This window comes from Myxine glutinosa, chromosome 7 (assembly GCF_964187855.1).
Source record: "Myxine glutinosa chromosome 7, kmMyxGlut1.1, whole genome shotgun sequence".
In the NCBI taxonomy this organism is placed as follows: domain Eukaryota; kingdom Metazoa; phylum Chordata; class Myxini; order Myxiniformes; family Myxinidae; genus Myxine; species Myxine glutinosa.
Window position 1 is genome coordinate 133,003,513 of NC_136267.1, and position 27,022 is coordinate 133,030,534.

General features: G+C 43.0%; 2 protein-coding genes across 3 annotated transcripts in view; one reads left to right on the plus strand and one right to left on the minus strand.

The window, feature by feature from the left end:
* The window catches only part of LOC137431666 (uncharacterized), a 46,542-nt gene extending 42,932 nt beyond the window's left edge, over positions 1–3,610 (minus strand). The window contains exon 1 of one of the 2 annotated variants that reach the window (XM_068123249.2): positions 3,517–3,610. The gene's annotated coding sequence lies outside the window, so the exon portion shown is untranslated. The remainder of the gene's footprint in view (positions 1–3,516) is intronic. The other variant, XM_078782312.1, reaches the window with a different exon arrangement.
* Positions 1–27,022, plus strand: part of LOC144893007 (uncharacterized) — an 812,187-nt gene that overhangs the window by 177,435 nt on the left and 607,730 nt on the right. The window lies entirely within an intron of this gene.

A 27,022-nucleotide genomic window follows, 5' to 3' on the forward strand; every position in this document is an offset into this window, starting at 1 on the left:
CAACAACTGAAACATCAGGGTGACATTTTATAGCTGTGTCGAGATTCGAACCCAGGCGAGAGAGCTTCGAGGCGAGTGTGCGTACTATGTTCAGTACCTCCAGGGCCTAGGCTATCCTGCCAGCCCCAAGCAAATTAGAGGTACAAAACGAAGCTATCTTTGTGCTAACAACATAATCGATTGATAATGAAAAAATATGCACCGATGTGAATAGTATAAATAGCTCTGCTGTACTGTATTGTTTATCAATGTTTGGTATGTTGACTAACAACCAGAACAGGTCACGTGAACTCTGCGAGGTGAAGATGTTTACCGTTGGTCCATCGAGTGATTCACCTTCCCAACCCGCACACTCGCAATTCAAACGACACGTGAGCCGCTTATTTTCACCTGGCACCCACGTTGCTTAGCAGTCGTGCCAGAAGTCCCCGAGGGCAGCCTTCTTTCCTTTTGTCTTGGGTTACGTTTCAGCTGTTTGCGGCAGGACTTGCACGTCACACGTTGCAATGTGCTCCTGTTTTTCCGGGTCACCGGGTTTCGAAAACTAGGTTAAAAACGCTTCTTTCCATTCATTCCCACATGAACAATGTGCGTTTGGTGATCTGCACTCGGACTCGGTCATCGACTGGAATTGCTCACCCCCGGCGGTCTCATTGCGGATGTCGCTGGTGGGGGGCACAGAGGTTGTTTTATTGCGGATGTCGCTGGTGGGGGGCACAGAGGTTGTTTTATTGCGGATGTCGCTGGTGGGGGGCACAGAGGTTGTTTTATTAAATTTCCAACACGAGGCTCACAAACTGAACGACCTAAAGTGATTTACTTGAGTTGTGGTTAATATTCCAGCTGCCTTGTGTGTGGTTGGTTGACTGGACCACACAATAAATATTTCAGGTTAACCTTGGGGTCATGACACAAATACCAATCGGATCAATCTCATGCAATCATACAGTGCCTATAGAAAGTCTACACCCCCTTTCAAATTTTTCACCTCTTCTTGCCTTGTAGCCTGGAATTAATTTGCATTAACCAGACTTTTTCCACCTTTATTTACACATCGTAACCCACAACTTCCAAGCAAAAAACAGATCCTACAAATTTCACAAAAATAATTAAAAACACAAAACTAGGATATATTTGTTGGATAAGTGTCCATCCCAAGAGTTAATACTTGGTGGAAACAACTTTAACAGCAATTAGAGCTGTGAGTCTGTTGGGATAGGTCTCTACAAACTTTTCACACCTTGATTGGGTGATATTTGCCAATTCTTCTGTACAGAACTGTTCAAGCTCAGTCAAGTTGTATGGGGAGAGTTGATGGACAGCAATCTTCAAGTCATACCACAGATTTCCGATTGGATTTAGGTCAGGGCTCTGACTGGGCCACTCAAGGACATTTATCTTTTTGTTCCTTAGTCACTCGAGTGTAGCTTTGGCTGTGTGCTTCGGATCATTGTCATGCTGAAAGGTGAACTTCCGTCCCAATTTCTGCTTTCTTTCAGAGGGCAGTAGGTTTTCCTTTAGGATTTTTCTGTATTTTGTCCCATCTATTTTCCCTCTATCCTGACAAGTGCCCCAGTCCCTACTGATAAGAAACATCCCCATAACATGATGCTGCCACCACCATGCTTCATATTACGGATGGTGTTCTTTGGGTGATTAAGTTTGTGCCAAACGTAATGTTTTGCATTTCGGCTAAAAAGGCTCGTCACACCACAAAACTTTTTGCCACATGGCTTCAGAATCCCTGGAGTGTTTTTATGCATACCTCAAATAGGGCTCAAGGTGGGCTTTTTGAGTGATGGTTTCCTTATTGCCACCCTACCATACAGGTCTGATTTGTGGAGTGCTTGGGATATTGTTGTCACATGCACACAGTGACCAGTCTTTGCCATAAAGGCCTGTAGCTCTTTCAAAGTTGCCATTGGCCTCTTGATGGCCTCTCTGATCAGTCTGCTCCTCGTTTAGTCATCCAGTTTGGATGGACGGCCTGATGTAGGCAGGGTCTTGGTCGTACCATACACCTTCCATGTCTTAATGATTGTCTTGATTGTGCTCCAAGGGATATTCAAGGCCTTTGAAATATTTCTATATCCATCCCCTGATCTGTGCCTTTCCACAACTTTAATCCCGGAGGTCTTTTGAAGCTTATTGGTGCTCATGGTTGAGTCTTTGCTGTGAAATGCATTACCCAGCGGAGGAAACCTACAGGAAAAGCTGATTTTATTCTGAAATAATCAGAATCACTACAATTTGACACAGGTGGAGGCCAATTAACTTGGTGTGTGATTTTGAAGGTGATTGGTTAGACCTGAGATAATCTACAATTGCTATTATAAGTGGGGTGGAGACTTATCCAACTAAAATATTCAACTTTTGTGTTTTTAATTAATTTTTTTTAATTTGTAGAAATTGTTTTTCACTTGGAAGTTGTGGGTTACGATATGTAAATAAAGGTGGAAAAAGTCTGATTTAATGCAATTTAATTCCAGGCTATAAGGCAACAAATGGTGAAATATTTGAAAAGGGGGTGTAGACTTTCTTTGAGCACTGTATATCCTTATTAGGCTTGCTGTCGGGTTTTGTGTGTTGTTCTGGTACAAATATGTAATTCAGTCCAGTCGAGCCAGATGGGCAGCTTAAGCCGGTCTCGGTGTGTACACGAATATAATGTAATGCACTTTATCAGCGAAATCTGCCGTGCCCGATTAGGTGCGCAAAGCCATTACACCCAGAAGGCCACTCGGCCCATCACGCCCACCCAGCTCCATCAGCTCCATCAGCTCCACCATTACACGAGGAACACATTTGAAACCACAAGGCAAAGTCGTAATCTCTCATGTCGTTTCTTTCATTCAAACCACATTGAGGCGAAACAGTGCAGAACAACATAACATTACCTTATAATTATAGTTTATCACCTAATTGTTATAATTGGTTGGACAGGTGTGGGCAGGCTTCAGGTGCAGACAACTATATACCCAGGTGATAATCCGCAGAGCCTCCAAAGGTGTCGACGTCACTAGTATGGTGTGATTATCACTCTGCGTCACGGTAAACCTCACAAAAGGGGAAGGAAACCATGGTCTGTGACTTTCAAACCAAGGGACGTCACAAAAAAGGGGTTCCGGTTAAAACACGCTCCGTCATCGCAAGACCGGACCACCCGTGAGGTCTTTCGGTCTGAAAGCACGGCGTGCTCCGCGATGCGGCGCCCCTTTCGTTTTTCGTCGCACACCATTGTGCAACAGATTAAAACCGAATATTGAAAAAGATGAAACCTGAAAGGACGGACATCGATTTATATCATTTATAAACCGTGTTCGCCAAAGCGCGAACAACCAGAATCCCCGTGTGGTGGTGGAGCCGTGGAGGATGTTTATTTATCACGACCCGACGAGTTCACGGCATAAACCACTCTCGGGTAGCGTAAAGAGGTTAGTACTGAGGTAAACTGACCGGTAATGGTATCTCTGATTTAAGTTATCACGACTCAAAAGCTCAACATCAACACCTCACCTGTGGCTTCACGCGAAGCGTCTTGCGCGCTCTCTCCCTCGCGCTATATATATATAAGGCTTCTTCTTCCTCTTTCCTGCCAAGAGCTGCCAACATCACTCCGCCCCCTCTGAACGGCGAAGTGTTTCACTTCATTTCCACGAAGTGTGAGAATTTCTTACAGCCAGAGGTGCAATTATTATGGGCGGAACAGATTATTAAAATATAGTTACGTACAGAAAATTAAATAAACAATTACATTTATTTGTCTATTATGAGGAGATACAGTACAATGTCGTTCTGAGAACTCTTTGAACCACGGTCTGCTCAACTAATATGGCGGATGAATTTCAAAACTCTCTCAAGGGAGAATCTAGTTCGATCCATCACGTGGGAAAAGACAATGGGGCCCACGAAATGAGAGAGGACAATGGGACCCACACCAAATGAGGTGGTGATCCCGGATATTGGGAGTTTAACAAGAGGAGGATTGCTGGCAATTGGCAGACCATGTGTGCCCTGCATATATATATATATATATATATATATATATATATATATATATATATATATATATATATATATATATATATATATATATATATATATATACAGACTTGGCATTTAATATGGAATTTTTTTTTTCTTGACTTGGGTTTACTTTCTTGACTCAGTATATCAATCTGGTGAGTTTATTTTACACTTTGGTGATTTATTTGTTAAAAGAACCATGTCACTGATTGTCTGTCGCAGCAAGAAGTCAACAACAGGATTATATCACAGGTGGCGTGGCAAAATGTACGGACAGGTGCATTTGATGATTGGCTTCACAGTCGGGTATACAAGGGTTGTTGCGTTCTGTATTAGTGGAAAACAACTGCTGCACGTCTCCAAAAGTTATTGCCGCTGCCTCTGGAGATGGTCCGTCAACTCGACAATGCTGTTTGTCATGGAGTGGTGGCTTTACGAAATTACGGCATGAAACAGCGTGCTATTGCTCGGCAGTATGGCATCACTCAAGGTCAGGTGTCAAAGATCCTGAAACGAAATGCTCAGAGGGGTGTCCCTACTCCAATACCGAGGCCAGGACGTCCCCGCAGAACCACAAGGAGGGATGATCGCCAGCTGCACCGGTTAGTCCGCAATGGCCGTACCAAGTCAGCTAATCGGCTTAGGGCTGAGTGGCAGCAACTGACAAATGTGCCTGTATCCACAAGGCTAGTCAACCAACGACTGGTTCAAGCAGGCTATCGTGCCAGACGTCCCCTGAGAAAGCCACGCCTGACCAGACAACACCACCAGCGCCGATTGCAGTGGGCCAGAGAGCACCGTCAATGGCAGCCAGGACACTGGAATCACGTGATCTTCAACGACGAGTCTAGATTTCTGGTCTATCGTCAAGATGGCCGCGTCCGAGTGCGCAGACCAGTGCATGAAGCCTACAACAAAGATTGTATAGTGCCAAGAGTCCACGCTGGAGGTGGTGGGGTGACCGTTTGGGCTGCTTTTCATGCAGGGGGCAAAACTGACCTGGTTGTTCTGAATGGAAACCTGAACCAGTTCAAGTACAGGGCCATTCTGGAAGAAACATTGCTTCCATTTGCTCGTGCAGCCTTTCGAGGAAACATTGCCTTCCAAGATGACAATGCACGGCCTCATCGTGCTCACATGATCCAACACTTTCTTGCTGACCGTGGTGTAGAGCATATGGAGTGGCCTGCCATGTCCCCGGATATGAATCCGATAGAGAACTTGTGGGCAGAATTAACGTGTCAAATCGACCACTTGGACCAGCAGCCTGCCTCTGTGCATGAATTGCAGCAGGCTATTGTAAATGCATGGCAAGCGATTCCTGTCCATACCTTGGCAAATCTCGTGAACAGCATGCCTCAACGTGTACGTGCTCTCCTGAATGCTCGTGGGGGTTACACGAAGTACTGAACTGTAATTTTACTGTCCGTAATCCCAGTCGTAATTTAACTTTTGTTTTTGTTAAAAAATTTTTTGGCTAATGTGCAAAATAAAGAGATACTTCTGGAAAACGTACAGAAGTTTAACACAGTACTGTCCGTGAATTGAGTTCGATATCAGTTTACATCACTTTCAAGGATCAATTTATTTGTTTCGAAATGTCAAATTTGGTTTTTGTTTCTTTTAAAGGTCACATCAACAAAATCTAGAATAATTTCAACATAATTCCAATGAACTTTTGGTTCTAAGTCATCTTGAAAAGTAAGTTCACCCCCACAAAAAAATAATCCATATTAAATGCCAAGTCTGTATATATATAGCTCTGTGTACATATATATATATATATATATATATATATATATATATATATATATATATATATATATATATATATATATATATATATATATATATATATATATACATATACATACCTGGGAAGGACTGAGCCAAAAGAGGGCAGAGGGTGCAAGACCAAAAAAGGAGGTGGTAGGACAGAGAGGCCGCCGATCGATCAGTCATATTTCCTTCATAAAAACCGGGGTCAGAGGTCATGAAGTGGTGGAATTCAGAACCTTGATGTGAGCTAGCGTATTCTGCCACAGTATTAGGGTATTTATTACATGACATGAAAGTCCCAAATGAAAAGGCAAAATATCAGAAATTGAAGGCTTTTATTTTATTTTAAACGATTTATATAAACATCCGTTAAATCATATCACACGCAAATCATCAAAATCTAAACAGTATTTGTAGAATTTCAATAAAAGCCACATCACTGTTCATATCGGTAAATATTATTCCATCGTGTTTGGAAAAACTGGAAAATTGGAAATTGGAAAATTGGAAAAAAAAAGGGAGAAATTTTACTCCAGGGGGTCCCAGGATTACCCACCCAAAATTTCGTTGTGAACAGTTCAGCCGTTTTTTGCGGTACCTGGGAACAGACAGACATTTGGTGAATTATAGTAAGATAATCATGAATTAATTTTCAAGGATTGCAAGTTGAGACAGGACTCAAAACGACAAAAACAAACAAGTGATGGAAATTTTAAAATATGACAATTTTGAAGAAGTCAAAGCCAAGTCAACAAGGAAGTGAATCGACATTGATGAATTAACGAGGTGAATCGACATGAAGGAATTAACAAGGTGGAATTTACATGGAGGTTAATGAGGTGAACTGACGCAGAGGAATTAGCAAGGTGAATCAACACGGATGAATTAACGGGGTGAATCGGCGTGGATAAATTAATGAGGTGAATTGATGTCTAGGAATTAACAAGGCGAATATAACAATTTGAGTTCACTTACAAGGAAGTTCGATGGAGGAGGTCGAGAATCTTCAAACCTGCACAACGGTTGCCAACGTATGGATGTTTGTCCTTTTTAAAATGATGAGCATCAATCAAGGAAGCAGTACGCTGTACCATTATTAGTCTTTGGTGACTCGGCCAGGGTTCAAACCACCGATCTCCTAGCCCTAGCCCTAACCCTAGCATTATCCCGAGCACTAACCTCAGCATTATCCCTAACACTAGCCCTAGCATTATCCCAAGCACTAGCCCTAGCATTATCCCTAGCAGTAGCCCGAGCATTATCCTTAGCATTATTCCAAGAACTATCCCAAGCATTATCCCAAGCACTAGCCCCAGCATTATCCCTAGCACTAGCCCTAGCATTATCCAGAGCACGAGCCCAAGCATTATCCCAAGCACTAGCCCCAGCATTATCCTTAGTACTAGCCCTAGCATTATCCAGAGCACGAGCCCAAGCATTATCCCAAGCACTAGCCCCAGCATTATCCCTAGCACTAGCCCTAGCATTATCCAGAGCACGAGCCCAAGCATTATCCCAAGCACTAGCCCCAGCATTATCCTTAGTACTAGCCCTAGCATTATCCCGAGCACTAGGTCTAGCATTATCCCGAGCACTAACCCCAGCATTATCCCAAGCACTAGCCCCAGCATTATCCCTAGCACTAGCCCAAGCATTATCCTGAGCACTAGCCCAAGCATTATCCCAAGCACTAGCCCCAGCATTATCCCTAGCACGAGCCCTGGCATTATCCCAAGAACTAGCCCTAGCATTAGCCCAAGCACTAGCCCCAGCATTATCCCAAGCACTAGCCCTAGCATTATCCCGAGCATTAGCCCTAGCATTATCCCAAGCACTAGCCCTAGCATTATCCCGAGCACGAGCCCTAGCATTATCCCTAGCACGAGCCCTAGCATTATCCCTAGCACGAGCCCTAGCATTATCCCGAGCACTAGCCCAAGCATTATCCCAAGCACTAGCCCTAGCATTATCCCTAGCACGAGCCCTAGCATTATTCCTAGCACGAGCCCTAGCATTATCCCGAGCACTAGCCCAAGCATTATCCCAAGCACTAGCCCTAGCATTATCCCTAGCACTAGCCCTAGCATTATCCCTAGCACGAGCCCTAGCATTATTCCTAGCACGAGCCCTAGCATTATCCCGAGCACTAGCCCAAGCATTATCCCTAGCACTCGCCCTAGCATTATCCCGAGCACTATCACCGAGCATTACCCCGAGCACTGGCCCGAGAATGATCTCTCGCATGAGCCCCAGCATTATCCCTAGCACGAGCCCTAGCATTATCCCGAGCACTAGACCTAGCATTATCCCTAGCACTCGCCCTAGCATTATCCCGAGCACTAGCACCAAGCATACCAAGCAAGCACTAGCACCAGCTTTTAACACTAACACTAGCCTGAGCATTATCCCTAGCACTAGAGCTAGCCCTGGGATTCAGACGCAGAGCAGACTTCCTAACATTACACGAAGTAGTATTTACACTCAATTCATTCGATTTAGGCTCCACTAGTTTTCCATTCGGAGTATCTATTTATTTATTACGTACACGTGCTTGGGAGTCGAGGAAGAATGGAGGCATAAATTAAGAGTATAGAGTTGTGAAAAGGAAGAGATGATGGAAAGGAAAGAGAACAGGGTAAAGGTGAGTGTAAGAGGAATGAGTTAAAAAATGAAGGTGCTAGTAAAGGAGATACAACTATTAAAAGAGTCGTGGAGGGAGGACACATGTATGGAACATACGTTTGGGGGTGGGTGGGTGTGGTGGAGGTTGCCAAGTGGTCAAAAGAACACCATTTTGTTTATTAAATAAATCATGTGGCTCCATTTACCCCAAATATTTTACCACGGGGAGTGAAAAAGAGGAAACTCATACATCCAACAGCTCGACAGTTTTCCTTATAGGGTGGTGAAGAGGGGCAGGAATGTTTGTTGTACATAGGATGGTGGAGACTGCAGAGGATACTGTACAGCAAAGTGGAGGAGTTGGAGCAGGAAGGGAAAGCAAGGGGAAGTTAAGGAAAGTTCAAACACACAACCGAGCAAAGGAAAAATGACGTGTACACTTGTCAAGGTATTTATTTAATTCCATTTTAACCCGATATACTGTCCAACTCTCCGACCTTTTCCCAAGGGATACAGGGGCTCAGCAATTACAAACTGCGGAGATTTAGACATTACACGCCATTGAAATTGTTTCCTGAAGAAGAAATTCAGCTTTCCTGTAATGGTATTAAATAAATTTTTAACCTTTTTGAAATAATAATTTTAACCCTTTACAACAGTTTTTTTCACTCTTGACCTCTAGATATTCATTTTTCATTACTAGATCGCATATTAACTCAATGTCCTATTTTCTATCTGTTGTGATTGAAGACCTTTCCCAAAGTAGACTTTGCAGATAACCACAGTTAGAAATACAAAGCAAGGCATTCTAGCGCTGGCGCCTGCAGCAGTAACTTATGTTAGAACTGAGGTTGATTTTGCACGTTTTATTCTCAAAACACCGTCGCATCAGAGGGGTCCGATAACACGGTCGCTCTGAGCTGGAGGTCTTATAAATGATTCCACGGCCTGAAACGGTGTTTAAGTTGTTACTGCATTCAAAATTACTATGATATCCCAAGGTTCACCCAACGTAGCTGAAACTGGCAGTGTTCGCATGGGAAGGCAGTAAAACGGGAAAAAGTTTTCTTTACAAATATAATGGTTTATTAAAGCTATATCAGAGGGGTGAGATGAGATGCTAATAAATAAATAATCGGAACAGACAGGCATTCAAAGGACGAGTATGGAGATACATGCACTTATGTCCAATAAAAGGAAATATAACAAGTACAGATACATTCAAAGTACACCGCCCACATGCGAAATAAATAAATACCCTCCAGCGCCGCATTGCCAGGGTGCCTCGGCGCCCGGAAATACCGCCGTGCAGCTTATCGAGACTGTATTGGGTGGGAGAGGTGTACAATAATTGATTGATTAATTACATAATTAATATCGATAAAGAATGATCATAAAAATTTTTCTTAATCAATTGGCTAATAGCATACCTACACTACCAGTGCGTCATTCAAAGCTATAACTTTTTGAAAATGAATTAAATAAGTCATTAATCGAAAAAATTAAATAATTAATTGATTCATCAATAAGTAATTAATCGATGAATTGATTAATCAATAAATCAAAAATATCATTTATAGCCACATCACTTGGTCACTATCGTGTCCAAATATTAGCTTCCTAGCTCAAAAGGTGCCTGAGATATTGCCCAGATGAGAAATAAAATAAATAAATGATTAATAATGAAAATAAATAAATAATAATCATAAAATAATTAAATAATTAATCAATTGGCTAGTAGAATACATAAACCACCACCATTTCATCCGAATCTGTAACTTTAAAAAAATTAATGAATTAAGTGATTAATCGAATAATTAAATAATTAATCGATTAATTGATTAAACAATAAGTCAGAAATAGCCTTTACAGCCAAATCACCTGGTCATTGTCGTGTCCAAATATCAGCTTCCTAACTCAAAAGGTGCCTGACATAATGCCCAGAAGAGAAAGGAAATATATAAGTACTTAATTAATCGAAAATAATTAAGTTACTCATCAAAAAATTGATTAATTAAAAAACAAAAAATAACGTTTTTGACAAAGTATTTGTTCACTATTGTGCCAGATTTCAGCTTCCAAGATCAAAGGATGGCTGAGATATCGCCCGGACAAACAAACAAGAAAACAAGAAAGCAAACAAGTACCGTACAGATACATTCAAAGTACACTGCCCCCATGCCAAATAATTAAATATCCTCCAGCGCGGCATTGCAGGGGTGCCTTCGGCACCTGGCAATACCGCCCTGCGGCTCATAGAGACTGTATTTGTAGGGAGAGGTGCACAATATTTTATTGATTAATTGCATAATTAAAATCAATAAAAGATTGTCATAAAATATTTTCTTAATCAATTGGCTAATAGCATAACTAAACCACGAGTGCTTCATTCGAAGATGTAACTTTTAAGAATTTAATTAAATAAGTCATTCATAAAAAAAGTTAAATAATTAATTGATTAATCAATAAATAATTAATCGATAAATTGATTAATCAATAAATAAAAATACCCTTTACAGCCAAATCACTTGGTCATTGTCATGTCCAAATATCAGCTCCCTCGCTCAAAAGGTGCCTGAGATATTGCCCAGATGAGAAATAAAATAAAGAAATAATTGATAATGAAAATAAATAAATAATAATCATAAAAAAATGAAATAATTAATCAATTCGCTAATAGAACACGTAAACCACCACCATTTCATCAGAATCTGTAACTTAAAAAAAAATTTTTTAGTCATTAATCGAATAATTAAATAATTAATCATTTAATTGATTAATTGATTTATCAATAAATCAAAAATATCTTTTACAGCCAAATCACTTTGTCATTGGCATGTCCAAATATCATCTTCCCAACTCAAAAGGTGCCTGAGATCATGGCCAGAAGAGAAAGGAAATAAATAAGTACTAAATTAATCGCTAATAATTAAATAACTCATCAATTAATTGATTACCGGTATTCAAAAAACAAAAAAATATTTTTTTAACAAAGTACTTGCTCACTATTGTGCCGAAATTTCAGCTTCCTAACTCAAAGGATGGCTGAGATATCGCCCAGACAACCAAGAAAACAAACAAACAAACAACCAGAGTGAAAACTGAGTACTCCCTTTCAGCACTGAGTACTCCCGAGCCCCCTTCGGTGCCTGGCAATAACGTTATGCAGTGCCTGGAGATGGCATAGGAAAGGAGCGGTGTACAACAAACAACCAGAGTGAAAACTGAGAACTCCAATTCAGCATGCGTCATTGCCGAGCCCCCTTCGGTGCCCGGCAATAACGTTATGCAGCGCCTGGAGATGGCATAGTAAAGGAGCAGTCCACAACAAACAACCGGAGTGAAAACTGAGTATTCCCTTTCAGCGTGCATCATTGCCAGGCCCCCTTCGGTGCCCAGCAATGACTTTATGCAACGACTGAAGATGGCATAGGAAAGGAGCAGTGTACAACAAACAACCGGAGTGAAAACTGAGTACTCCCTTTCAGCGTGCATCATTGCCAGGCTCCCTTCGGTGCCCGGCAATGACGTTATGCAGCGCCTGGAGATGTCATAGGAAATTAGCGGTGTACAACAAACAACCGGAGTAAAAACTGAGTACTCCAATTCAGCGTGCGTCATTGCCGAGCCCCCTTCGGTGCCCGGCAATAACGTTATGCAGCGCCTGGAGATGGCATAGGAAATGAGCGGTCCACAACAAACAACTGGAGTTAAAACTGAGTATTCCCTTTCAGCGTGCATCATTGCCAGGCCCCCTTCGGTGCCCAGCAATGACTTTATACAACGACTGGAGATGGCATAGGAAAGGAGCAGTGTACAACAAACAACCGGAGTGAAAACTGAGTATTCCCTTTCAGCGTGCATCATTGCCAGGCCCCCTTCGGTGCCCGGCAATGACGTTATGCAGCGCCTGGAGATGACATAGGCAAGGAGCAGTGTACAACACTAAAGCCTAACCCCCCTAACGGAGCCACTATTAAGGAATGGAGTCACACAAAACAATGGGGCAGGTAAGGACTTGTGGCTGGCACAAAGCTGGACAAAGGATGAGGCATCCCAGGAGCAGGATGGCAGGATGGGAGCAGCAAGTCGGTGTCTACATCTCAAGGTCCAGCAACTCTGTTCCGTCGACGAAGCAAAGAGAGCGAGTGTGGAGAGATGCTCCCTTTTCAAAACCCAAGTTAAACTCTCCTGTGCTCCACTTCGACACGGCCCTCGTGAATTTTTGCACCACCTTCTTGGGTGGTGGTTCCCGCTCATTGGCTGCTGGCTTGTGTGGCCGTGCCATCTTCTGGCCATCTCACCCTGTGGTATAGCCCAGATAAATAGTCTTATGCCCTCGATGGGGCTCTCCAATTTCGCTGCCATGACCTGCGGTCCACTGGCTAATCAGTTCTGTTGCTGTCTCCTTTTAAAGCACAATGCATTTTCGATATTACTTTGGTGTTATTCCTGACAGGAGGTTTTACACTACAAACCTAATCTATAATGCTCTACGTTGTACACTCGCCGCCTCCTCGGCGCACGTTTAACAAGACAACTTACAGTGCAATCAGAAAGTATTCAGGCCCCTTCACTTTTTTCACATTTTGTTATGTTGCAGCTTTATGATGAAATCGTTCAAATTCATTTTTTCCCTCATCAATCTACACTCAATACCCCATATACTTAGGCAGTTAAGACCGAAAAATAGGGCGTATCGTTCATTTTTTCAGGAAAGCACCAAATTTGGCACAGATGTAGTATGGACCGATACAATTGTTTTCCTGGGGGGGCGCCCAAAAATTCAGAACCACTGGTGGCCGCCATATTGAATTTCAACATGACCGCCCTCTGTGACCTATTTCCCTCAATAACTTCTATAATATGAGCGATAACACCACAGTTCCAGTGTCTTACCCCATGTTTTCATGGTCTCTGAATCCAATGGGATCAATTGCATAAAGATTGGCATGCATCATCTTTAATTTCAAGATGGCCACCATGGTGTTTCCATTTTCCTTGAATCTCATAGTATTTTAGGTAAAATTTCAATTCCAAGTGATACACATTGTTTTATTGGTCTCTGATAACAATGGAATGGTATTAATTAATCAAAGTTACACACAGTTGCAGTTTTAACTTAAAATATTGTGGGCACTTGAAAGGTGGAGGCTCTCGCACAGACGCGTAGTACTACAAGCACTGTCCATCGCAGTCACACAGTGATGTGCAGGGCATATTTGCCCTGGAGCATTTACAGTTGCCTTTACAGGCCAACTTACAATGGCAGCTTGTAAGCTCTGAACATGCCTCCTGTATCAGTGGTATTGTGGTCCAAATATGTGTCCAAGAAGTCCCTGTTTTCATCCAGCCCCAATCAGCTGGTGATGGAAGTTCTGGGTAGGGCACAAGTGCCTGACTCCATACGTGTCCAGCCTGAAAACATGCACGTTTTAAGTGTTGTTCGAAGGCGTCTGCTGTTGGGGGAATGTGATCAATTGTTCTTGCCTTCTTCGTGAACAAGTGACGGCGCATGTCATTCACTGTCTTTATCTCGGTAGTCCGGTCATAGAGGATGGCAACATATCTTTCTATGCTCTGTAGTTCCATATTAATAGCGTCCACAGATGGCCTATAAGCGAGAGCACGAAAGGTCTGCGTGATGCTGGGGTATGCCTCCCAAGCCTTCCAGGTTGTTCTTTTTCCCAATTTGGGCAAAAAATGACACTGTGTCGCAGCCAGTGAAGGCATGAAATAATGGCAAAGACTCGGACTTCCTGCGGCCAAGGCCGGTGGCAATTTTATGGATGGCAAGGTAGCGGTAGCTTTTACCAGTGCCAATGGCAATCCAGAGTTCCTCCACACCGTGTGACTGGTAGGTAAAGTAGTGTGCTATTGCCAAGACCACAATATCAGAATCTACAGTTCGAATCAATACCCGTTTTCTCCCCTTTTTCACGGCATCCAGGACATGTAAAAGGACTCTTGTATCCGCTTCTTCTTGTGTACATGGGCTCAGGTTCTTGATGTCGGCATCTGGTTGCGATGTTAGCACGCTGTCACCAATAGTTGCATAGATCTCCTTTCCTTTCAAACCATCCACCACCATATGCGATAAGAATCTGAACAACTCCTCCTTGTTTTCATCATTCCGCAAGAAACTTTTCCAGTTCCCTGGTATCTTCGTTGCAGGTAGAATGCGTTGGCGCGATCTGGACCCCCCTCTCTTGACGTGTGGCAGATTTTAGGCTGTCTGGATGATAGGTGTCCCATACAATGTCTACACGGCTGGTGTCTCGCAGTTGACCTTCAAAGTATGGGATGAAAATGTTCTGGCCATATTCATAGAAGCTTTTTGCTGAGTCCCCTGGCAGAAGGTGAACAACTGCCGCCCCATCAAAGACCTTTGCCTCCACCTGTGGACCCACATGGACAGCAGGGGAAACTTTCTCCAATGATTGTAAGAGGTCCGATTTAGCACCCTGCCGCGTTTTGCCATTGTTGGTGATCGCTGGAGGAAACGCCTGGTTCTCATGGCAGAAGAAGTTGTCCAAGTCTCCTTCTCGCCGCTGACTCGCAATGTACAATCGTGAAAACAGATGGCAGTCATTCTTGAGTTCTGCTATCATTCCCTTCACCTTTGATTTACCAACTTGCTTTGGACTATTGAAAAGTGGAAGCTTATTCCGAGAGATTACATCATCTATAGCTTTCTCCTGCTTCTCCAGACGCTCTTCCATGAATGTTTGGTACTGTGTTTTACCAATCTTTTTAACGTGCATGACAGTCTCTCTAACGCTGGATGGCATTATTTCCTTCGATTCAAGTGATAGAAGATCATTGCTGTCATCTTCGAACGGGTTGCCCATCTCCTCAATGGTTGAAACAAGGGAGCGCACATCTTGGGCAAATGCTTGTTGTATACTACCAGTTTGTTCATGGTGTAGGTCCCTTTGCTCCTTCGGCTTCAAGTACAACTCTTCAAACTCTTCGATCATTCGAGCTACCTCAGGGCCCGCTGTCATCCACCTCCTCAGTGCAGCAGGGTTTTCAGTCAGGCCGACCACTCCACCGTCTCCTTTCACGAGTACATTCAATTGTTCGTGAGCCTGATCGAGGCCTATTGATGAGAATTTCCATCCAGTCTTGTTGGCAGTGAATGAGCCCTGGCAGAAGTTCTGGTAGACATGTGGACTAGTTTCTCGGAGCGCCACCATATCTCGCACATGAACAGGAAACCATCTGGCATAGTTAGTGTGATCCATGGAAAAAAACCAGGATACTAGTTGTGCTGTGGACTCCACATAGAGCTTGAAGTTTGAGCAACGAATGGATCTGACAAACTGGAAGATGGACAGCTCGAAGTCTAAGACAGTAGACCAGTACAAAAACTGTGGATGGCTATCTCTTTGTCCTGAGCACCAGTCATCAAAGCTTCTTGGTTGATCTGTGACCTCCAGATACGTTCCATATGCTTTCTTCTGCAAAATGTGTAGTGCGGTTGTTGTGACTTGGTGTGCGTGCCTCGCTTTGCACAAGTTGGATGCATGGATTAGAGAATCATCTGTACCTGCTGTAGCGATGTTAGCCGTGGTTATGGCATTCGTCCATCCACTGCCGTCCATGAAATCACCAATTGTCTTGAGGGCAGCCATCTCCGTGTGCAGTGGCCCCAACATCATAACCAATTTGTCTTCACCATAAAGCTCAGGATGACTCCACTGTATCCGCTTACCAAGTGCATAGAGGGGTTGATCCATTGTGATGACTGGTACTTGCTCTGGATTCAGGAGTTGTGTGGCAGCCTTTACAACTTTTATGACGTGAGTGATCATGGCAACAGATGTTGATTTTTCTCTAAACATTGGCATCAAGGCTGTGGTCGCCTTCGGCTTCACCATCTGATGTAGGTGGCCAGCATGATATGCAGCCCAATATATGAACTCATCATGCTCTGATTTCCCTGAATCATACCATCTTTTCAGTTCCTCCAACCAGTTTGTCTCCAACTTTCTGTCTTGCACCCATGCATCAGACATTGCCTTTACAGGCCCTTGCAGTTTCGGCGCGAAGATGTGTTTTGGAAAGCCATCAGCAGGCAACACACTTGTGTAGGTTGCAGGGAGTGGTTGAATTTGTTTGGGTCCCTCTTTCGATATTATCAATCTTCCACGGTCTTCTCCAGGATCATCCTCTGTTGGGTGCTGGCAGAGCGATATCGCAGTTCCATGGAAGGAATCCTTTGCAGTCACCGAGCTGGGATTGTGGTCGATATTATCTGCTTGTGCTGTCGTGAAAACGCCAGAGCGTAGCTTGGGAGGACAAACAACACCATCGGCTTCAAACTGTTGAATAGCAGCATTTGCAGCACTCGCTGACAATCACAGGATGCGGTCGTACGACACACACAGTCCTAGACCATAGAAGCGATCTATGAGCTGCCGACTGCGCATTTCAGAATGTACTTTTAATGCTATGTAGATTGGTACCGGATTTTCTCGGTCTCTGTTGTGGCGAACGGTTTCCCTTTCCTTTGCTGCTGATTTCACACTATTAAATGCAAGCAACTGTGCAATAGTCCTACCTGCTTTTGCAACTGACTCCTCTTTCCCTGTATGATGCACAATGCTAGGACCTTCTAAAATCATGGTCACCAGAGCTAAGAGAGAACTTGGAATGCTGGCATCTGCGAAAGTCCCATCAAATCAATAATTCCCTTGAAAGATCTGTCCTCTCACTATCTGTGCTGCCCTGGCCAAGTTAATAGCTGCAGCATCGAAGTCGCTTTCGCAAGCTCTCTTCAGAGCATCCCCAACATCAGTGTCAAAAGCTAGCATCACATCATTACCCTTTTTACTGGCTGACAGGGATGGACAGTATGACACTATGACAGTAAGCTGTCTTTCAAACGTGTGGAATTCACATTCACATCCTCTCCAACACCAAGGTCGATCAGTCGGTCTTTGTAGATGTTCACTAAATCTGCTAACCTAAAGACAGTGGCAAGACCCTGCTCACACTTCCGTGCCTCTTCAATGTAAGACAATAATTCAGCAAAGGCAATGCTACGACACCTTTGATCCTCTTCCCTGTCTGCTTTGTTAGATTGATGACCTAAGAACACTTTAGAGGCACGGTTGTAAAGTGCACTTAGACACCGCTTATGATACCTAGCCTCAATAGCCACCATATCTCCTCCAGCAAGTTTTCTTAGCAAGTGAGTGTCTTTCAGCATTACAGCATAGCGTCGGACATTTTCGTCTAAACCAAATGTAGAAGCCCTATGGAGTCCAGCATCTCCACCCAGTCCATCACAAAAGAAACAAGTTGGTTCTGATTGCTCACTAATGTGCGACAGATTGATGAGACCACGTGTTTTCACTGGACTACCTCCCTGCTGTGCTTCTGATCCATCTAATGTCCGCTTCTTGGCAGAGGCATACCTATCAATTTTGGAGACAGAAAGTTTACTTCTGCAGGACTTATGCCATGATGCAGTGTTCGATATCAATGTCATTTCAATGCCATTGCCGTCATCAATGCGATTGAGGTCGATCTTGAATGGATCGTAGCCCTTTTCCTGTGCTAACTTCAGCTGACCATCCAACAACTTGTAGCTCACATCAGCATCCAAGCGTGTGCCCCTCTTTGGCTGTTGAAGCGATTCTGATGTCGTCTCTTGACAAAGGACACATAGACTCCAGTCAGTTGATGGGATGTCTGGTGGATCATCATGGCTCCCACTAGGGCGAGGTTGAACCAGGGTGAACTTCTTGGACATTTTCTCAATCTGAAAGAAAGAAATAGGACTTGAAAAAATATATATAATTCATACATAAAATAAAAGTGACATAATGGACATGTATTACACAGATAAAGTATTATTATTATTGATTAGATTGTGATTAGATAAACTAATTAAATAATGGCAATCAAACGCTGTGGCAGACACGTCTTACATGGCATACTATAGTATCGAAACATTACATTTGGTGCTAGATGTAGTATGGACCTATACAATTGTTTTCCTGAGGGGAGTTCCAGTGTCTTACCCCATGTAACTTTGATTAATTAATACCATTCCATTGTTATCAGAGACCAATAAAGCAATGTGTATCACTTGGAATTGAAATTTTACCTAAAATACTATGAGAGATTCAAGGAAAATGGAAACACCATGGTGGCCATCTTGAAATTAAAGATGATGGATGCCAATCTTTATGCAATTGATCCCATTGGATTCAGAGACCATGAAAACATGGGGTAAGACACTGGAACTGTGGTGTTATCGCTCATAGTATAGAAGTTATTGAGGGAAATAGGTCACAGAGGGCGGTCATGTTGAAATTCAATATGGCGGCCATCAGTTGTTCTGAATTTTTGGGCGCCCCTCAGGAAAACAATTGTATAGGTCCATACTACATCTGTGCCAAATTTGGTGCTTTCCTCAAAAAATGAACGATGCTTCCTCTTAACTGGCTAACTAATAATGACAAAGAGAAAACAGTATTTTAGAAAGTTTTGCAAATTTATGAAAAATAAAAAACTGAAATATCACATTGACATAAGTATTCAGACCCTTTGCTATGACACTTGAAATTTAGCTAAGGTGCCTCCCATTTCTCTTGATCATCTTTGCGATGTTTCTACACCTTGATTGGAGTCCAGCTGTGGTAATTTCAATTGATTGGACATGATTTGGAAAGGCACACACCGGCCTATATAAGGTCTCACAACTGACAATGCATATCAGAGCAAAAACCAAGCCATGAGGTCGAAGGAACTGACTATAGAGCTCAGAGACAGGATTGTGTCGAGGCACAGATCTGGGGAAGCCTACAAAAAAATCTCTGCTGCATTGAAGGTTCCCAAGAGCACAGTGGCCTCCATAATTCTTAAATGGAGGAAGTTTGGAACAACCAGGACTCTCCCTAGAGCTGGCCGCCCGGTCAAACTGAGCAATCGGGGGAGAAGGGCGTTGGTAAGAGAGGTGACAAAGAACCCGATGGTCACTCTGGCTGAGCTCCAGAGATCATGTGTGGAGATGGGAGAAACTTCCAGAAGGACAACCATCACTGCAACACTCCACTGATCTGGGCTTTATGGCAGAGTGGACCGACGGAAACCTCTCCTCAGTGAAAGACACATGAAAGCCCGATTGGAGTTTGCAAAAAAGCACCTAAAGGACTCTCAGACTGTGAGAAACAAGATTCTGTGGGGTTTCTTGTACAGTATGCGCGCATATGTTTGGTAATAAGTTAATGGATTTTTATTATTTATTATTGATTGTTTCTTGTGTGTTCCTTCACCCTAGCCATCATTATTCGTTTTTTAAGTATACCTGGTCTCAGGGCATCAGGGATGAATTCTGGCTGTGGTGGCTGCTTCATTCGGTGGTATAGACTGTAGAGGACCAGTTAAGGAATAATTGGTTGTGGTTTCCACACCTCATAGAAGACCGCATCATGTAACTTAGGTTGCTCGGCCTAACTACGTCGATTCACGTGATGCCTATCATGTAATGTTGGACCATTTTAGGGCTCACAATGTGCACGGTAATGTGGCATTCAGACGCAGATTCAACAGGGGAGTTTCTGCAACGGTCAACTTTTGCAGTTGCTTTGACGTGACCAACCGGATTCGAACCGGGCAAACCGGAAAGGACTGACGACCGCTACAATACATAGTAATTGGAAATACCAGAGCATTCACTGACCTCCTCTTGCTTTGTATTGTCACATCTTTCTCAATCCTGACATTGCTGTTCTCCCCAATGCTAGCCGTCTAATAATTTATCCTCCACATTCTCCACTCAGATTCAATCTTAGAAACAGGAAAACGAAACTTTCCACAATTTCCACGTGATCGGCTCCAAATCTGAACACGTCGATCTTCTCGGTTGCCAAGATTTTAGTCTTTTTCGGTTTAAATAAAGACCAGCCTTTTCACTTTCCTTCTTGACTGTCTGCAGCAGTTTATTAAAGTCATTTTTACTCTCTGCCAACAGAATGGTACCGTCAGCATACCTTATGTTGTTGATACATATGCTTCCAATCCTGGCTGCAGCCTCTATATCAGCCAAGTTTGATTTCTTAATGATGTACTCACTATACAGATTGAACAATTCTGTTCTTACTGTGACTTCTTGTTGAGTTTACAGGTTTCTTATCAGAATGCACTGTACCTTGTCCTATGCACCTATCTGAGGTGCTCTTTCAACTCCATTTCTCTAGTATTATCCACTTCAATTCATGATCAACACAATCGAAGGCTTTGGTACAATCTATAAAACGGAGATACATCTCCTTTTGATATTCCCTTGCTTTTTCAATGATCCAATTCAGTCTTGCGATTTGATCTCTTGTATACCTCTTCCTCCACTTCTAGTGGGGCAACTTAGCATAGCAATTGTGCATTTTGTGAGGAAAGCACCAAATTTGGCACACTAGTAGACTATCATATTATGAAAGGATCTGGATATTGGGCCATCTCAGATTCAGAGATTTGATTTTTGCAAGATTTCGATTCGATTGGGATCGAAGAGAACACCTTATTCGTCTTCTGTACAGTGAAGTTGCCAGCCCTGAATTATCTGGCTACATCTGGGTGCTTCATTGGGAGTGCAACCATGTCCCTCAGGTGAACAGGGACCCACCTGGCATAGTGTGTGTGGTCTAAGGCATGGAACCATGGGACCAGTTCCGTCAGGGCATCGAGGTACATCGTGAATGAAGCCTGCCGCAGAGAACGCACGTAGACCAGTACCAACATCTCTAGTTCCAGCACAGTTGCCCAGTACTGAAAGTTGGGAATATCCTCTCCTCTCTGGTGACACCCGTCTTCGAACTCAGGCAGGTCTTCTGCATCATCAGCATATGTCATACAGTGGCGTTCATACGCACGGTGTTGCAGGATGTGCAGTGCCGCTGCAGTGATTTGATGAGCTCTTCTTGTGCGGGTGACGTGGGCAGCTCGCAGGAAGGAGTCGGCCGTCCCTGGCGTTGCAATCTCAGCTAGCAAATCTGCAAATCCTGCAAAAATCAAATCTCTGAATCTGAGGTGGCCCAATATCCAGATCTTTTCATAATATGATAGTCTACTAGTGTGCCAAATTTGGTGCTTTCCTCACAAAATGCACAATTGTTATGCTATATTTAGCTTAGCTGCCGGACTATTCCCCTTCCTGCTCAACGGACTTTTCTCACTTAATGAAGTCTTCTATTCGGTGTTGAAGGATCTTTCGTAATATATTGTATTTAGTAATTTAGTAATAATATGTAATTTAGTAATATATCAAGGCAATGGTTAGGTTATTTGAACATTCTCTTATTTGGCAATCTTATGTAGACTGACTGCTTCCACCTTTTAAGTCATTCATACCTGCTCCAGATCTACTGTATGTACAGACAGCTGTACTGTTTCATTTTGATTGCCTCATCCCAAACTACCTTAAAGAGTTGGGTCTACATACCTCGCAAAAACCTCAGGGGTCTACATACAGTACCTCGCATTCTATCACTTTTGCTTTGTTGTTCATGTGCTTTTTTTTTCTTCAAAAGTTGCCATCGCATTGCTATCTCATTTGTATCGAGTTTTGGTATTTTCCTATCATCTTTATTTCACCTTGGTTACTTCTGTCGGGCCGCTTTTCCAGTTCTACTCTTAAGGGCCCCCAATCCTAGATCTAAACTTTCCTATGATTTATCTGATCTTTTGAAAAAGATATCTTGTTTTTTCTACTCTGGTATCACTTTCTAACTCGATGCATGCCTCTTTGAAATATCTATTTTTGTATTTCTTAGCTTGTTGTTGGAAGTCAGCATTTAGCCATTTAACATCCTCTCTCGATGCGTCATTGGTTTTCCTTTCTCTTCTTGTGTCTGCAATATATATTGTCAACTCCGCGGCCGATGAAGACCAGCCTTGGACAGATAGCCGCGGTCTTTACTCCGAGGAGATCAAGCCGAAAATTGGCGATCAGTCCGTCGTGCGCGGGCGAGGGAACCTGGGTGCTTACCTGCATGGAGCTCACGGGGCTTATATCCAAAACCCACGAACACAAAAACGAGACAACGAAAATCCACAATACAAATGAAATGCACAATAATACATTTAATGAAATCAAGGCACCGAAATAAAATAAATGTCGAGGTAAAATCAAATCATAATATCTGAGTTGAGACGTCTCCTCTCAAACACACAAAACAAACAAGAGGAAAGACGAAATCAAACGAAATGGTTTAAGCCGGCTGATACCCAGCTTTTTTTTTTTTTTTTTTTTATACAAGATCGAGGCTCGTGAAAGAGCTAAAAGAGCGTGAAAGAGCTTTGCGTCCCAACGAGGACTTTGAGGAGCTCGGTGGTCGTCGAAACAGAGTCACCGCGTGGGAAATGCACAAGTGGTGCGTAGTCGTGCCCGTAGCCAGCCGCTGATGTGAGGCAAGCAGGCAGGCTTGCCTCCTTTAGTCTGCTTGTGACCTCCTGTCTCTGAAGAGCACCACCGTCAACAACACCCCCTCCAACGTTGCACGAAGCCAGCACCAGATAGAGCGATTGAGAGATTCTTCCTCCTCCTCCTGCACGAACCTTCGCTCTGACATCACACCGACATCACCCCGACCAATTGCCGAGTTCTATGCAATCTCTCCATGGTCGGGCTCGACGAATGTCGAAGCTCGGGGCGTGGTTTGCCGGCCACCATAGTTTCCACACCCCCCGTCCCACTCTGGGGGTGTGGCCTTGTTCCTTAGTCGGTTGGTCGGGCGGGGTTAATTGTATGATTGGGAATGTTCGGCACTGTCTGTGTGGGGGTGGTAGTTGGTTAATGGACGGCTGTGATTTAATGGACATTTTGTATGGCCTGCCTCGTAAATATAAAAACGTGGGGAAAAATCTCAGGGAGCAAACACATACTGGGAGAACTACCCTTAGGCCCTACCTCATTTGCATGTCTTCATCCCTCGTGTGAAGAACACATAAACAACCTTAAGCTCACAGTTTTTATACTTACCTACATTGAGATTGGCTCCTACGCCTCCATGGTCCATGCTGCCCTACACAGTTCTATCTCCATTATGGTATTTCATCACCTACCCCTACAAACGTAACAATATATATATATATATATATATATATATATATATATATATATATATATATATATATATATATATATCTATACAGACTTGGCATTTAATATGGAATATATATATTTTCTTGAATTGGGTTTCCTTTCTGAACTCAGAATATCAATCTGGTGAGTTTATTTTACGCTTCGGTGATTTCTTTGTTGAAAGAACCATGTCACTGATTGTCTGTCGCAGCAAGAAGTCAATAACAAGATTATATCACAGGTGGCGTGACAAAATGTACGGACAGGTACATTTGACGATTGGCTTCACAATCGGGTATATAAGGGTTGTTGCGTTCTGTATTAGTGGAAAACAACTGCTGCACGTCCACAAAAGTTATTGCCGCTTCCTCTGGAGATGGTCCGTCAACTCGGCAATGCTGTTTGTCATGGAGTGGTGGCTTTACGAAATTCCGGCATGAAACAGTGTGCTATTGCTCGGCAGTAAGGCATCACTCAAGGTCAGGTGTCAAAGATCCCGAAACGAAATGCTCAGAGGGGTGTCCCTCCTCCAATATCGAGGCCAGGACGTCTCCACAGAACCACAAGGAGGGATGATCGCCAGCTGCACCGGTTAGTCCGCAATGGCCGTACCAAGTCAGCTAATCGGCTGAGGGCTGAGTGGCAGCAACTGACAAATGTGCCTGTATCCAGAAGGCTAGTCAACCAACGACTGGTTCAAGCAGGCTATCATGCCAGGTGTCCTCTGAGAAAGCCACGCACAAGACAACACCGCCAGCGCCGATTGCAGTGGGCCAGAGAGCACCGTCAATGGCAGCCAGGACACTGAAATCACGTGATCTTCGGTGATGAGTCTTGATTTCTGGTCTATCGTCAAGATGGCCATGTCCGAGTGCGCAGACAAGTGCATGAAGCCTACAACGAAGATTGTATAGTGCCAAGAGTCCAAGCTGGAGGTGGTGGGGTGACCTGTTGGGCTGCTTTTCATGCAGGGGGCAAAACTGACCCCGTTGTTCTGAATGGAAACCTGAACCAGTTCAACTACAGAGCCATTCTGGAAGAAACATTGCTTCCATTTGCTAGTGTAGCCTTTCAAGGAAACTTTGTCTTCCAAGATGACAATGCATGGCCTCATCGTGCTCGCATGATCCAACACTTTCTTCCTGACCGTGCTGTAGAGCATGTGGAGTGGCCTGCCATGTCCCTGGATATGAATCCGATAGAGAACTTGTGGGCAGAATTAACGCGTCAAATCGACAACTTGGACCAGCAGCCTGCCTCTGTGCGTGAATTGCAGCAGGCTATTGTAACTGCATGGCAAGCGATTCCTGTCCAAACCTTGGCAAATCTCGTGAACAGCATGCCTCAACGTGTACGTGCTCTCCTGAATGCTCGTGGGGGTTACACGAAGTACGGAACTGTAATTTTACTGTCTGTAATCCCAGTTGTAATTTAACTTTTGTTTTTGTTTAAAAAAAAATTTGGCTAATGTGCAAAATAAAGAAATACTTCTGGAAAACGTACAGAAGTTTAACACAGTACTGTCCATTAATTGAGTTCAATATCAGTTTACATCACTTTCAAGGATCAATTTATTTGCTTCGAAATGTCAAATGTGGTTTTTCTTTCTTTTAAAGGTCACATTAACAAAATCTAGAATAATTTCAACATAAGTCCAATGAACTTTTGGTTCTAAGTCAACTTGAAAACGAAGTTCACCCTCACAAAAAAAATATTCCATATTAAATGCCAAGTCTGTATATATATATATATATATATATATATATATATATATATATATATATATATATATATATATATATATATATATATATATATATATATATATATATATATATATATATATATATATATATATATATATATATATATATATATATATATATATATATATATATATATATATATATATATATATATATATATATATATATATATATATATATATATATATATATATATATATATATATATATATATATATATATATATACAGATCCCTGGTGTTGGGCTAGTGGCTAGGGTGCCGGCTTAGGATAAAATCCAAGGATCCTGGGTTCGAATCCCGGTCGATCGCTGAATTAACGCCAGGGGGGTTGACTCAGCCTGTCATGCCTTCCGAGGTCGGCTAATTGAGTACCAGTTCACTGGTAATTCCCTGTTTGTCGTTAAAGGCGGCAAAAAGGGCTGGCGTCAGGAAGGGCATCCGGCCGTAAAACATTGCTTCAAATAGGGGACCGAAAAACAACAACAACCACGGTTCCCGAAAAAGGCCAACCCCCGCTTTGCGGGGAAAAATGGCCTCTAAAGGTGGTTATATATATATATATATATACATACTAGCCGAAACCCGTGGAACATCCACGGAAGGGAGGATGTGGTGTATGGATAGAGTGTACCATTATGGATGGCATAGGGGATTTGCTTGTCCGAGTAAGAGTTAGGAAGAAAGATGAGAATGAAGAGTGCGTATATGAACAACGTATTTATTGCAATCTACTTAAATGACAACACTACGATATACTTTTGAAAAATGAATGGATTCGTAATAGGCATCGGCATAGCACCACTCTGGCCACACTGGCGCAGTGGTATGTGTCAATGGAAAGGAATAGCAGTAGAACCATAGACTTTAAAAAAATGAACGGTTAGTAAATCGACTGGAATTAGCCCCATACTGGCGCATTGGTAAGCGTCAATGTCAAGGCAGAGCAGTAGGAATATAATACAATGAACGCAGTATCAGAGGTTGAAATTATTTTTAAACTTCTGGATAAACAATGTTTGGGGTAACAGTCAAGCCTCTGACGACTCCTTGCGTACTCGTATTATCAACCTTGATATACACATCTTTGAACGACCGTGCTCTTGAACATGCCACATATAACTGGCCGTGGGAGAAGACAGGAGCAGGCAAATAGATACCCAGTTTACGGAATGTTTGGCCCTGGGCTTTATTTATGGTCATTGAATATGCCAGGCGAACAGGAAACTGAGTTCGCTGTAGAACGAAGGGTAAACTGGCATCAGATGGGGCGAGTCTGATACGGGGTATAAGAGCTCGTTGTCCCTGGTGGGCACCTGTTAGTATTTCTGCATCAAGTGCGTGAGAATGAAGGTGGTGAAGGCGAAGTATAGTGCCATTGCAAAGACCTTGACGAATATCGAGATTCCTGAGAAGCATTATAATAGCCCCTGGTTTGAGGCGTAGACGGTGGGGCGGCATCCCCGAAGGTGTTATGCTGTTGAGAAACTCAATTGGATAGCTCTGAGCCTCTTCATTGTCATCAGAAATGGCGCAATCAGTGCTGTAGTAGACTGTCTTTGGACCAGGAATTCTGTCCAAGACCTCATCATTTAGCTTCAGAGTATGTTCGTTGGTGGGGCTCAGAATAACCGTTTGATTTCGAGTATGGCTGTACGTGATAAACAAAGAGCGCGGTTGGAAGGAATTATGGTAAACCCACCTGATGAGGTTAGCGTACACCGCGATCGACGACA